Source organism: Diorhabda carinulata, chromosome X (assembly GCF_026250575.1).
Source record: "Diorhabda carinulata isolate Delta chromosome X, icDioCari1.1, whole genome shotgun sequence".
NCBI classification, from domain to species: domain Eukaryota; kingdom Metazoa; phylum Arthropoda; class Insecta; order Coleoptera; family Chrysomelidae; genus Diorhabda; species Diorhabda carinulata.
In genome coordinates this window covers 11,199,253-11,214,917 of record NC_079472.1, presented here as the reverse complement: position 1 = coordinate 11,214,917, position 15,665 = coordinate 11,199,253, and the positions used below count along the sequence as shown (strand labels likewise).

At 34.8% G+C, this 15,665-nt stretch overlaps 1 protein-coding gene across 3 annotated transcripts in view; it reads right to left on the bottom strand.

Moving 5' to 3' along the window:
* Positions 1-15,665, bottom strand: part of LOC130901381 (glycerol kinase-like) — an 83,408-nt gene that overhangs the window by 5,419 nt on the left and 62,324 nt on the right. The gene's annotated exons all lie outside the window — the stretch shown is intronic.

Here is a 15,665-nt window from a genome sequence, read left to right as displayed (position 1 = left end):
GTGGAAGCTGTTCCGACTAAGAAAGACAAAATGGCAACGATTTCTGTATCGTCCGATGTTCCAGCTCAGTTCTGCGCGTTCTAAAGCATGCGCAGTGTACATAAAGTATCTCGAACAAGAGAAAAAATGTAAATACTGTAAGCTTTCTGGTTTTAATGAAAAAGGGTTCAATTTTTTTTACATTGAAACAGATTATTCGTGTTCCGTGAACATGAAATATTAGATCATAATACGAAATATAAAAAAGTAGGCAACTTATTTTACACGTTTGTAAAGAGAATTATCTTATAATAGGAAATTATAAAACGACAGTTAACAGAAAATTACGGAAGATAATAAATTTAAAATGTTTTCGTCTATTTTTAGAAAGAAATTTTCAATCTTCAAGAAAATAACAACGATAATTTACTCTTGTTGATATGTATGCAAATGTTATTAAACTTTCTAAATAATTCCATTTCCCGGTTAAAATGTCAACGTTGATGATTGTATAATATTTGTCGTTTCATTCAGTTTACGATGTGTAATAATTTTCAAAAGTCAACTAATAGGTAGTTAAATACACTTTTTAAAGTGATCTTTTCACAAAAATTTATATAAACATGTTAATAAATATTTTAAAATGGAATTTATATTGTAAACAACTACTAGTGATTGAATTCAAATCAATTAATATTATTATATATTTCTTATAGTATATATACGAGGAGGTAATAAAAAATATATAATGAAAAAGAATGTTTTTTTGGAATTACATAATAGACTGTTATTTTATAAACAAATATGTTTATACACAATGTATTCAAAATGTTTTGTGTACAAGAATGGTTTATTAACGAACTTGAAAATATGTAGACAACTTGTGCTACGGCCATTGTTACAAAAATTTACAATTCAATACACGATGACTGCGCATATATTTATTTTTCGATTGATAATAATCAGGGACGAACTATCCGTAATGATAAACATCAGTATTATTTTCAATTTATGTTAAAATGATTCTGTTTTGAGGTGTTTTGTAATGCTAATTTTTTTTCTATTCTATTCAAAATTTCCTTTCTTGCCGGATACATAAAAATACGATAAATGTTTGGTTTAGTTAAAAGCTATTGAAAAACTGATATTTTCATTTTTTTTTTTAATTTTGTTAATTTTTTCGATAATTTTGAGATAAAAATGAGATTTAAATTTGGAAAAATGTAGTTACGATACTTTTTTGGGCAATAAAAAATGTGACAACTACGCCATTTGCCCTATACAGGTACACATTTCTACGAACAACTTCCTTAACAAAACAATACTGCTACCACCCTCACTCACTCACTCGCCGTTACTTGGCCCAGAAAATTCCTTTTTAATGTTCTAATAACGTACAAATAAATTAATCCCCTCCGATATATCTGATACACAATTTAGGAAAAACCAATATTCCTATCTCTTCATTGATACATATTTACACGAATCTATGCGAGAAGTTTGGAAACGAGAATGTCTCGGGACAGCGAAGCGATCAGATCTCGAACGCCGAGATTCAACGAAGTTACGCAGTATCCAGAGATTCGACTCGCGCGACGTAGTTAAATCTTTTCGATTTTCTGAATGTGATAAGCTATGTTTGAACTGTTTTTAGGCGATCCTGTATGAATATAATTTTATTATAGTTACGACAAACAAATTGTCACGATTTGCCCATTAGAAACCGTATAAATATACGTGTAATACCCTGTACAACGAGTTGCCGTATACTACCAGTCGAGCTACATATATTTATATGAATTAGTTACTTCACTAATTAGTATAATTCACTTTACACCAAACAGTTATGATTCGTGGTGAAATTGCCAAAGATTTTTCTAGTCGAGGATCACGCCTGTCGGGACTCGTGATGGTTTCAATACAGCTAAGATCTTATTTATTAGAGGTTATAGACCAGGGTAGGCAAGCCTTTAAAAGTGATAAAAAGTGAAAAAAGAAATAATAGTAGAATGAAACCGATTGGAGAAGGATGAGAATATCATAAAAATGGGAGGAAAAATAATTTACACGCGATCGGAGGTCGGGGAGGGAGAGAGGGTGAATTTTTAAGAGTAAAAAACGGATTATCTCGATTTTCGGCGAAACTATAAGAAAAAAAGTCGAATGGCGAAGTTGTAGGGAATAAAAAGATCTACAATTTTTGTATCTACACTTTTTTTCATAACCTCAAAATTTATGTGAAAAATTGAAATAACCAAGTTTTTGGTTTTTCATTTTTCTTTTACAAAAAAAAATATTTTTCTCACGAAATTTAGTGAAAACTTATCTTCTTATGTCACAAAGAAACTGTAATTTATTTGTTTTGAAATATTTATTTTCTCACCTTATTTTTTAATAAAAATTTAAAAACGCGGTTATTTCAAGTTTTCACATAAATTTTGAGGTTATGAAAAAAAGTGTAAATACAAAAGTTGTAGATCTTTTTATTGCCTACATCTTACCCATGTGACTTCATTCCATAGGACTTGTAGTTTTGCCGGAAATGAAGAAAAATCGTTTTTAACCCTTAAAAACTCACCCCCTTCCCCTTCCCGACCACAGATCACCCTTAAATTTTTTTCCATTCATTTTTATCATAGTATCCAACTTTTGCAATGGGTTCCATCCTACTATTATTTTTTTTTGGTTTCAAAAATGATCGACCCTGGTCTATATTATATCAGCTCTATACGGTCTCGTATTTACCGTTTCTTTGAAATTATAAAAATCAAAATTTATACACGAAATTTTTTTTCAATTCCTATTGTTTTTTTATATATACGAGGTTTGTCTATAGAATATAGTTCCCAACGAATTTTCAATATGAAAAACATGTTTCTTTGCATTGCTTTTTTCACTTTAGAATCACTTCGTCGGGAAACGTCATGGAGTGCACAATTTGCGCATATGCTGCTCATCCCATACACCTCACTCAGTGGGGAATGGATGTCCGAATCGAAAGCCTAATTCGCACCTGGCGTGAGATTCGAATGGAAGCCATATCTTCCACGGCTTCCAAGACAAGAATGGCCGTTGTAGAAGGTGCGTCTAGCAGCGTTCCAAGCGTCCGTAGCTCCTTGGGGATCTTATTTTATGTACAACCCTCGTAAAATAGAATGTAATTGAAGAACGCTACGTAACATAAAATGCCGGTTTGTTTACCTCTAATACCAATATAATAAATAATTGTGTTTTTTTTTCTTATAATGTTTCGTATTAACATAAAAAGATTTTTTGAGAAAGCGGTTTATAATTATACGTCATCGAAGATTCTTGCAAATATTTTCATGCTTCGCTGATTTCTTGTATAATTAAGTAATATACGGTGTGGAACAGACAAATGGTGTGTTGGCAAAAACGCTTCGATGTGTTGTAGTGAAAATTTTTTTATGTAATTAGTTTACGTTGCATACGTCCGATTTCCTTGAAATTTTAGTATATTGTGGAGAAAATTATGCTGATGATTTTAATATAAATATATAGGGCGCGGAAATTATTCCTTCACATACTTTTTCAAGGTTGAAAATTTAGATAGGTTAGGTTAGGTTAGGTTAGGTTAGGTTAGGCTCATACTGAGGACTTTGGCGAGATATTCGTGATAACATACCTCGTTACGGAAGAACCAGATCTCATTATCGTCAGTATTTTGGGGAATTTCTATTTAAAAGACATTCTCATATTCAAATAGAATTGAAGCATTTATTGAAGAAATATCACGAATGTATCAAATAGAAATTGATGATTATTTGTACGTGTAAATAATTGATTTGTGTCATTACATTATTCGTAACTAATTAATAATATTTAATATTGAGGATTGGGGGCGAGAGGGGATTAGGGTCGGTTGGTGGTTGTGTTAAAAGTGTCTAAATTTTCAACAGTACCCCCTTCCGCGTCTAATTCTCTACAGGATCAAGTATTTGCAAAATATTAACTATTCGAGATATTTTCCAATGTTCTAACCTCAAAAACTATATGAAGGAACGTTTTCCGCGCCCAACGTATATACATATTCTTTTTCAGCATAAAAAACTGTATAACATATTAAAATTTCAAGGAAATCGGGCATATGTAATCCAAACTAAATAATTACCTTTTCTTATTTCAAATACTACTCCCTGTATATTTTGGATTGTTTAGAAAATTCTAGACATAATTGCAATATCAAGACTTTTCATATTTGATACAAAAATTAACATAAAAAAATCATTTTATTTCAGATTTTTAAGAATTAAAGTCTACTATTAACACGTTGACTGCTTACTACAAATTCACCTCCCGTCAAGAGTTTTTTTCACATAATTAAACTAAGAAATAAAAGTTTTTTCAAAATCCTACATTTTCTATACCTTTCGGTGATAAGTTTTTATTTAAATTATCATTTTTAATGATTTAATGCGATTAAATGGAATTGTGGGCCCTCAGGGGGTCGCACTGCGACTACGGGTGTGGCAAGCCCGAGGTACCCTAGCTAGAGATCCACCCCACTCCCAAGGTGGACTCTTCCCAAAAAACCCCACTATTCCTAGAAGATTTTCCTCCTCCGACGCTATTAGTTTACGAGGGCTAGGGGGCTTCCTACCTTTTTTCCTGTATCCCGGATTGGTTCTGCGTTGTAGTCTGCTGGGAGTGCATCGCCCTGCTTTCGGTTCGTCACCGAAGTAGCTGCTAATGCTGATGTGAGCTAGTCTCTGCCGAGGTGGATGATGGCGCGGGATCGGAAGCCAGCCACTACGGGCCCTGATCAGGTAGTATGTATTGAATGTGGAAGTCGGAAGTTCACATCGCCCCGGGCGAGTCTGGTCCGTCTGTGTGTTCCGGGACTGGCTAAGCGAGGATTGGGCCTCAGTGAACTGGGGTAGGCGACAGCCGAGGGTACACCCGTTCTCAATCAACTCGACCCGCCCCCTTACATACGAAGCGCTGGTGACAAGAAATAAATGGATAGCTATAGTTCAAACGACGAAAAAACTGCATTGTCTTTAGAAGACAAAGGACAAAATGAAGGAGATATGACCCCAACAGGGTATCACTGGATGTTTACTACAGACCCTAGTGTTAGGAGATCCTCATTGGCAAGAACACCACCAATGAATCGCAAAGATTCAACTGCCTCTGCCACGGATGATGTTTTTGCTAGCCTAGAGACAAACTCTGGCACACGTCAAGATGACAAGACTGGGAGCCACAGTAACACGGCGTACGAAGCAAGTAGCGACAACAGTCACGATGGACTGGCAAAAAATACCAGTCCAGACAAAAAGAAACGAAAGCGAGACTCACATGGAAAGCATATCCCGGATGATACTAGCCAAGAGATGACTGCTGCTATGACCGCCTTGGGTAGTCTTAATAAAAAAGTCGACGAATTAAAAAATGAAGTCAAAGTGAGTACAAAGACAAAAACTGAAATCAAGGCAATAACGAGAGAGCTCGTAAGCATAATGGCAACCCTGAACAGAAGAATGGATGTTTTAAACATCAGACACACGCAGATGGTGCGAAACAACACTGAGCAATCATCGCCAGGTAAGAGCAAAACTGCTAATAATTTAGCTAAACCAGAGGACAATAATCCTAGCTACGCAAGACAAAGTATAGGAGTCCAAGCTGATGAAACCGACATAAGACGAGAGTTACTCGATCTTACAAATGAAATACGTACCAGGGTTGAGACGCAAATAACAGCAAGAAAAGGATGGACAGGGCTAGAAGAGGTAATACATCTCGAGTGGCCAGAAAGCTGCTACCAAAGCACCGTTGTTACAGAGCTGGGATCGCTTAGAGAGCTTCGAGGAGACCTGGTAATAGTAGCAGACCCTGATGTAACCTTGACCACCACTACGGAAAGCGACCTAAAATGCAACTTTCCGGAAATAACAAGCCTTATGTGCGAAGAACTTGAGGAAGGGTGTATTGAATATGTGAGGACGAACACCGAGGTCATACTCAGCAAAGGCAAAAATGGAGCAAGGTCAAGAACCATGTACATGCTGCCGTACAAGGTCAACCCAGAAGGGAAAAACGACATGGGTCAACTATATCAGTTGCTAGGCAAACTGCAAGCAGAGGTTCAAAACCATGGAGTGACGGAAATTCAAGTAGTAGCCTTCGGCAAAATTGATAAAATCTACCTTAGAAAGTGCGCAGAAGGTATCTTCAGAGGATCTGAGGTCAAAGTGCAAGTTATTATACCTAGAGATCCAAGCCGACTAGCACCTAAGTCAAGTAAGGGAGGACCAGCGACGACAACAGAGAAGATTATAATCAAATCTGAAGGAAAGCAATATGCTGACATACTCCGTTCGATCAAGAGTAGTGTGAACATAGATGAGATGGGTGTTAAGGTAAAAGGCATTAAGAAAACCGCTAAGGGTGATGTCCTTATGGAGATACTTGGAGAAAAAAATCAAGTAACCGCCCTCAGACAAGCTATAATGGACAAGGATAAAGATACCCAGGTAGAAATTAAAAGAGATGAAGACATTATTCATATCTCGGACATAGACGGAGATATGAACGCAAAACAGATAGAGCAAGATGTCAGGAAAAGCGTAGCAAACGCAAAAGAAGATGACGTCCGAGTGCTCTCTTGCAGACCAAACCAGAGGGGAAACCAAACTGCTACACTTGCGGTCAAAAGAAGAGTGGCCAGCGAATTACTCAAAATGGATACTGTGAGAATAGGGTGGGCACCGTGCCAGGTCCGAGCAAGGGTCAAAATCACCAGGTGTTACAAATGTTTGGAGTTTGGCCACCGCACCAATGAATGCAAAGGAACCGATAACTCGAAGATGTGCCTTAAATGCGGCAAAGATAACCACAAGGCCAAAGACTGTACTAACAAAAGCTATTGCCTAACATGCAAAAAAGACGGTCACAGAGCTGACCAGACTGCTTGCCCTTACTACCTTAAGCTTGTAAAGGAAAAATCAAAAGCAATTAGTGACACCAGACGCAGGCTCAGCACTGCACGCGGTCAAAACTTTAGTGTTCAATATTAAAATACTTCAAGCCAACGTTGGACGTGCCTATACAGCCCAAGACATGGCGTATGCCACCGCAGTTCAGCAAGGTATTGATATTATGGTAACTGGGGAACCGAACAAAAAAAGGACCAAAGAAGCAAACTGGATCAAGGACAGCAGGCATAATGTGGGGGTCCTACTTCTAAATAAAAAGCTTAGCGTAATAAACCACGTAGTCGGAGATGGTCACGTAATTATCAAACTCAAAGATCTTGAGCTGATATGTTGCTATATATCCCCAAACATCAGCATGGAAGACTACAAAACTGAGGTGGACAGTATAATGGAGCACATAACGAACAACAGTGATGCCATTATTCTGGGAGACCTAAATGCCAAGTCCCCAATGTGGGGATCACCTGTAACCGATGAAAAGGGTCAATACTGGGTGGAATGGATCAACGCTCGCGATTTGGTGGTTCTGAATACTGGAAATGAGCCCACATTTATCCGAGGAGATAGCGAGTCCTTTATTGATGTCACCATAGCAACCAATCGTGTATCTCAAAGAGTAACCAACTGGGAGATACTTGATACCGAAACACTGACAGAGCACAGATATATCGCATTCGAAATTAAAGTAGATAGAGCGAAGACCAAAACAACTTCAATAAGGCCCCTTATTGATTGGACCGCCTTTAAAGCCTGCATAGAGTTGCTTACCATTACTCCAGATGAAATGAGTCATGAAACAGTAACCAAGCTGATACAGATGGCAAGCAAGAACAGCACGCAAAATCGAATTCTAAAGACTGAAACATCATATTGGTGGAATGAAAACATTGCTGAAAAACGGTCACTATGCAACAGATTAAGAAGGGTACAACAACGTGCGGCGAGAAGAAACAACCCAAATCGAGACGATATTGAAGCAATGAAAGAGGCGTACAAGACCAATAGAAGGGAACTCTGCTGCCTAATTAAGGAATCAAAGAAGAAATACTGGAACGACATATGCAAAGAACTCGATAATAATATATGGGGAGATGCGTATAAGCTAGTAGCAAAAAAGCTTAATACTCTAAAACCCTATGAGCTTGACATCGAAAAGAAATCCGAAATCGTGGCAGTACTGTTTCCACCCGGAAATGATAAGTGGAGATACCCTGAAAAGGAAGCTCCAGCCCCACCCTTCACAGCAGAAGAGCTAAGGAAGGTAGCCCAAAGTATCAAATGTGGAAAATCACCTGGAATTGACCAAATTCCCCCTAAGGCTATCAAAATAGTAGCAGATTGTGCCCCAGATTGGTTATTAGGCATGATGAACAAACTACTTCAAAAACAGGAATTTCCAAATGAATGGAAAGTTGCAAAGATGGTTTTAATACTAAAACCAGGAAAGCCAGCTGAGTTACCTAGTTCCTACAGACCACTCTGTCTGTTAAATTCCTTGAGCAAGTTACTAGAAGTGTTCATACGGGGAAGACTACAAGATGAGCTTGAAGACAGAGGAGGGTTGCACATGTGTCAGTATGGCTTTCAAAAAGGGAAATCCACGATCCAGGCTGTAGAAGCTGCACTGAATACTGTAACGGAGTTCAAAAGTAGATTCTGCACCCTTGTCACAATTGACGTTAAGAATGCTTTTAACACTGCATGTCACAGCCTGATTATCAAAGAGCTACAAAAAAGGAATATATCGACATATCTAATAAACCTTGTCTCTAACTATTTAAGAAACAGAAAGCTGCAATTAGAAAAGAATAGGGAGATGGATATTACGTCAGGTGTTCCCCAGGGTTCCGTCCTAGGCCCACTGCTATGGAATGTACTATATGACGGCGTGCTGAGCTTAGAACTAACTCGTAATGCTGTAACAATAGGATTTGCTGACGATCTGGCGCTGATAGTCGGAGCAGAAAGCCAACAGACATTGGTTACTAACACCAACATGTGCCTGGAAAAAATAAATACCTGGATAAGAGACAACAAGCTTGCTCTTGCCCCCCACAAAACTGAGGCAATCCTACTAAAGGGTAAACAAAAGAGGGAGAAAATAAGCTTCAGCGTAGACGGAGTCAATATAAAGCCAGCAAAGAACTTGAGATACCTAGGTATAACCATTGACGAAAGTAGAAATTTTGGCAAACATGTAGAAACAGTAACAAAGAAAGCTACAGAAAGGGTGTCCAAACTTGCTCGGATTATGCCAAACATAGGAGGTCCTAGGCAAAGCAAAAGAGCAGTGTTGTGTAGTGCTATGCAAAATATTGTCCTATATGGAGCCCCAATATGGCAAAAAGCGCTTATGAGAAAAAAGCACTTTACTACGGTCAATAGAGCACAAAGAGACATGCTGTTGCGAGTAGCCTCCGCCTTCCGAACTGTGTCTGGAGTAGCACTCCAAGTAATTACGGCTACGGTGCCCATTGACCTCTTAGCCCAGGAAAGAACATCCAAGTACAAATCGCTACAGAATAGCAACGAAGCTAGAGAAAGTTCCCTCACAACATGGCAAACTAGATGGGTAGGTGAGACAGTAAAGGCCCAATGGACCAAAAGGTTAATACCAGACATCAAGCCGTGGGTTAAGTGCGAGCACCGCCAGGTAGACTACTACCTGACACAGGTCCTAACAGGACATGGCGTCTTTCGATGCTATGCTAAACGGTTCAGAAAAGACACCACGGATAGATGTATATACTGTGCCGCCGTAGACACCGCCGAACATACCATCTTCGTATGCTACAAGTGGAGAGAGGTCAGAGACAGGACTTACAGACAGCTGGAATGCGAGCTCACTCCAGACAACATTGTAGAGAAGATGCTTGACAGCATAGAGAACTGGAAATTGGTGCAGAACTTGGCTAAGAGTATTCTCAGCAACAAGGAAAAAGATGAAAGGCAAAGACAGCAGAGAGAAAGGAACCCGAACTCCTAATCCCGAGAGGGGAAGGGAGACGTAGGGTAAAAGGAAACCACTGATAGCCCGTCACTCATGAAGTATGTTCCAGGAACGATGCCATAAGTGACAAAAGGGGCCGTAGACGACTAGAAGGACACTCCAACCGTCCGAGCCTCTCTGCAAAGCAGGACTCCGCAGAGGTGGTGAATGTTTCCCAGCAAATTGCTGAGGAAGTGTGACAAGTCGTTATTAAAAAAAAAAAATGGAATTGTGGAAATTGCCTTGGCAGTAAACGTGTTGACTTTACAATCGTCGTAGTTCGTTGTAGGATGAATTTGAAAATAAAAAATTATGTTTAAAGTGAGTAAATAATTAATAAAAAACAAAGAAAAGTTTTATAAACATTATCCAGATAGTAAAATATCATATGGAATTATTTGTAAGCGATAATACAGGTTGTGTAAAAAATTTATTTTCTTCTGCGGTTTTTGCTTGTCTAGGGGAAAATTAATAGAACGGGGTAAAAGATCTGAATAAATTCATATATAAACACCCTTGTAAGTATGTTAATCCGGTCAAATTAGACCAAAAAATAAGAGTGAAGCTACATAAGTTCCCATCACGCTGAAAATCAGTAAAAAGGTCAAAAAAATGAGTTTTTCGCGATTATCAGCCAAACAGTAAGTTTTATCGTAAAAATACTTCAGAAGAAAATTGTAGATCATAAAGTTATCTACAAAAAACGTATCAATACTTTTTTTCCTGCAAGCCACCGTTTCTGAGATATAACGATTCAAAAAGTTATAAATGTTTCAGATTTACTGTCGTATTTAATGGCTATAATGATTGCACGAGAAATACCAAAGCTGCAAAACAACATCGTCGAACTTTAGCAATATCGTTAATTGATAATTTATTTGACGAACTTATGACAGTTCCCACCGGTCAACAGAAATTTCTTACAAATACTCACAAATCTCGGTTCATTTCAATGTTGTAAGAAAAGTTTACTGTTGAAAATGGTGAAACGACTAAATATAACAACTTTTACAATTTTTTGATTCATTATATCTCAGAAACGGTACTTCATAGGAAAAAAATATACATACGTTTTTTGTAGATAATTTTATGAACTACAATTTTCGTCTAAAGTATTTTTTTGATAAAACTCACCGTTTCGCTGAAAATTGCGAAAAACTCATTTTTTTCAACTTTGACCTTGAAAAAAATTTGTTCCATACACGAAAATAATGGGGAACGTTCAAATTTTATTTTCAATTGTATTTCAAACAATTTTTACTGATTTTCAGCTTGATTGACCGGATTATGTATATTTTTTTATAAACACAATATAATCAATCAGTTTTAATAATTATTTAGACACGGTTTGAATGTATTTCAAACCGTGAAATAGTTTTTTTTTTCAAGAGTGCCGCTACCCCTTAACACTCAACCACATTCATTTCGGTTACTCTAGACTTTCGGGGCATCAGTAAGCATCTGAAAAGATTGGGTTATTAATCTCGGTCTACTGATAAATTCTGATATTTGACCACATGACGCTTACAGATACGATATCGAAAATTGTCACATTTATCTTACTCAGTTAGATACGTATGCATATATATATTATTTAGGTCGTAAATTGAGATGTTATGGGATATTCTAATTTATAACTTTTGATAAAAAATAGATAAAGATAACGGCGAAAGCTTGTTTTAATGAAAATATTCAAATTTCCAACATTATAAAGTAATAAAAAAGTCGTTTGTTTTCATTAATTTTATATTATATGAATTGAATATAGAAATATTCTTTCTAGATCAATATAACGGCTTCGAATTCATTTTTTTAACATAAAAATGATAATTTGTATATATATAACACTAAATTTCAATATATATAATTTATTGTTCATTAAATATCTAGAAAAAATGACATTTGTTACCATTACCTGTATCGATTACGGTTTTATCGTCATTCTATTGCTTTACAAAGTTCTAGCATTGAAAAAATTTACTAAACAAACAAATATTTCAACAAAAACCACAATATAAACATCCTATATATCAGAGATGCGATCCAAAATTTTATTAATTCGTTTTAAAAAACTTCTAATCTTAAAAATTCGTATAAACACTCTGTATATGTGAAATCTATTATTATGAAATATGACGTCTACAAATTCCAAACATTCCAAACCAAACATTCCGTATATATATATATAAGAAGAAGCCTAAAAATGACATATAGTGATAAAGATACGAAATAAACACCGTGTATATGTAAACTAAGAAGCCTTAAAACTTATGAATCATTTATGAAGAAATATGAATCATTTTAGAATAATAATTTCCAAATAAACACCCTGTACAAGTATGAAAAGAAGTTTAAAAACTTATTTATTCGTTTTGAAGAAATTTCAACCCTGAATATCCCTAATGAACACCTTGTACATGTAGAATTCATTATAAAGATGTATGACACATTTCACGTCTACAATTTTGAAACAAACACCCTGTGTATATAAAAGAAGTAGCATAAAAACTTATTAATTAGTTTTTAAAGGTATTTAAATATATTTAGGCCTGAAAATCACAAATAAACACCCTGTACATGTATAAGAAGAAGCTATAAAACTTATGAATCCATTATGAAGAATATAACTCATTTCAGGTCTACAGTTTCGAAACGAACACTCTGTATATAAGAGAAGAAATATAAAAATTTATGAATCTATTTTAAAGAAATGTCGACTCATTTTACCTCTACAATTACAAAACAAACACCCTGTATAAGTAAAATAAGAAGCCTAAAAACTTATTAATTACTTTAAAAAAAAAATAAGCATGAAAATCACAAATAAACACCCTGTACATGTAGATGAAGAAGTTATAAAACTCATGAATCCATTATAAAGAATACGACTCATTTCACGTCTACAATTTTGAAACAAACACCCTGTATGTGTAGGAAAAGAATAATAAAAACTTATTAATTTGTTTTAAAAAAAATTTACGCCTGAAAAACGCAAATAAATACCCTATATATGTAAAAGAAGAAACCTTAAAGCTTAGGAGTGTATTATAAAGAAATTTCGACGCATTTTACCTCTGCAATTGTAAAACAAACACCCTGTATAAGTAAAAGAAGAGGCATAAAAACTTATTAATTATTTTAAAAAAAAATTAGGCTTGAAAATAACAAATAAACGTAAATGAAGAATCTTTAAAACTTATGAATCAATGATAAAAACATTTTACGTTCACAATTTTCCAACAAACACCCTGTATACTGAAAATAAGATACATATTATCGCTGGAAATACCCACACGCATATCTTTCGGTTTTCTAACAAAGAATTTGTTAATTAATTAACTTTTTAATGGTACCATTTCAACGGGTACTCCTCCCACCAAACAAACAGAAAAAAAATCTAGTTTTTATACGGATGAAAAATGTGAACGTTTCGAAATTTGATTGAAACTAATTAAATAAAAAATCCTCACAGTTATATATCGATAGGTTAATAAATTTTTCTCAAAATACAACCGTTATTTCTAATGTATATATGTACGATATGGAATGATACATTAAGGAAAATTTTTTATTAGTCTATTGTCATATTTGAACCGCCATTTTTTAATTACAGTAACCTTTAAACTATATTACCACATAATATTTCAAAAATGTGTAACCTAGTTTTTTATATCCCCTAAAATTAGTACGTCACTGAATTTTTTAATAACAATTTTGAAAATTTTTTATCATAAACATATTTAAAAAAACTATTTTTCGTATATAATAAATATTAATTTAAATTGAAATTGAGAGCAAAATATTTTTATTATTATAAATTTCCGCAGTTCGCATATCGATTTCAAAATCTGGCAACGTTGTAAAAGTATAACTCGCATTTGCATGACGTAAGCTTCGTTGTTTTATTTTGTGTATACGTACATGTGTTACCGAAAGATGGAGCAACTAGAAACAACCATTTCAATATGGATTATGTGAAATAACTTCCTATTGGGTGCCGTCTTTATAGAAAAATTTAAACGTACATGGAAGAAACCGAGGTATTTAATGGTTAATTATCTATAGAAAACCATAAAGTCTAAGGTATCATAGGTGAACCGCTAGCTTTAAAGCTGATTTATGTGGATTGTTTGTCAGATATACGAGGTGGTTCTCAAATGTATTTGTATTAACGAATTTGAACGAAATATTTCGTATAAGAATTATGATTAAAAAACTGTTTTGAAAACAGATGATCATAATCAATTAGATATACAGGATGGACCTCTATTAAATATACTAATTCGGATTTAAAAATAAAATATATATTAAAAACGATAAACTTTTCTAATTATATAAATATAAATTATCTATACAATTATCCTGTTTTTAAATTAGAAAAGAAAAATATCATCAGACCACGTGGAACAAAAAAATCACGTTTTTAGGGACACCCTGTACTAACCAACTTCATTTTTTTTCAATATTTATCCGCGGACGTTCTATACAATCATCCATTTTTGTACCATGTGGTAAAAGGTGTAAAGTAACCGTAAAAAGTGTCGTGCGGAATCCACCGAAGGAAATCAAAATGTCGTGAGAAGAAGAAGAAGAAGATAACCAGGAAACGAACATTTACTTGTTTATAGTCTCGAGGAATTGTTGGAATTATGAGCTCGTGCAACAGAAACGCCGGTATTTTAATTGAATAGACGAGAATATCAAGAGTAAAAATAACAAAAAAATAAAATTGAAAAAAATTAAAATTTAAAAATTTTTTTTTCATGTCAATACAGTCGTTAAATATTAGTGGAATGATAAAAATTAAGTTTCGTAACTCCTGTGTAGAGGTTCAATAATTATTCAAACTAGAATCACGGCGTTGCCACACGTGAGAAGTGCAATAAAAACTGATTGTCTTCAAAATCTTACTTCTTAGACCTTTTCATTGATCAACAAAAATATATGAAAATTTTTATGAAGTGAAAAGTTAGACATTCTTCATAAATGAGTCGTAGATTAGTCCAAACAAGTAAAATACCTCAAATCATATTTGGGATGTATGCAAACAAGTAACACACTTAAAATTAAGTATGGGATGTGTGCAAATAAGTTAAATGCTTGAAAACCGATTAAATGGATGTGTGCCAACAAGTAATAATTTGATAAATACCGAAATGGATCGAAATTCTTGATTAATGAACTCTAGATGTGTGTAAACCAATAAAATAGTTAAAAAGTCAAGTTTGGGATGTATGCAAACAAGTCACACAATTAAAATCAAGTTTGGGATGTATACCAACAAGTCAGACAATTAAAATCTAGTTTGGGATATGTGCAAACAAGTAACACACTTAAAATTAAGTTTGGGATGTATGCAAATAAGTTAAATGTTTGAAAACCGATTAAATGGATGTGTGCCAACAAGTAATAATTTGATAAATACCGAAATGGGTCGAAATTCTTGAGTAATGAACTCTAGATGTGTGCTAACAAATAAAATAGTTAAAAAGTCAAGTTTGGGATGTATGCAAACAAGTCACACAATTAAAATCAAGTTTGGGATGTATGCAAACAGTCACACACTTAAAATCAACTTTGGGATGTGTGCAAACAAGTAACACACTTAAAATTAACTTTGGGATGTGGTCCAATAGGTCAAATGTCAAAAAAACGATTTAATGGATGTGTGCCAACAAGTGATAATTTGATAAATACCGAAATAGGTCGAAACTTCTTTCGAAATTAATTTTCTA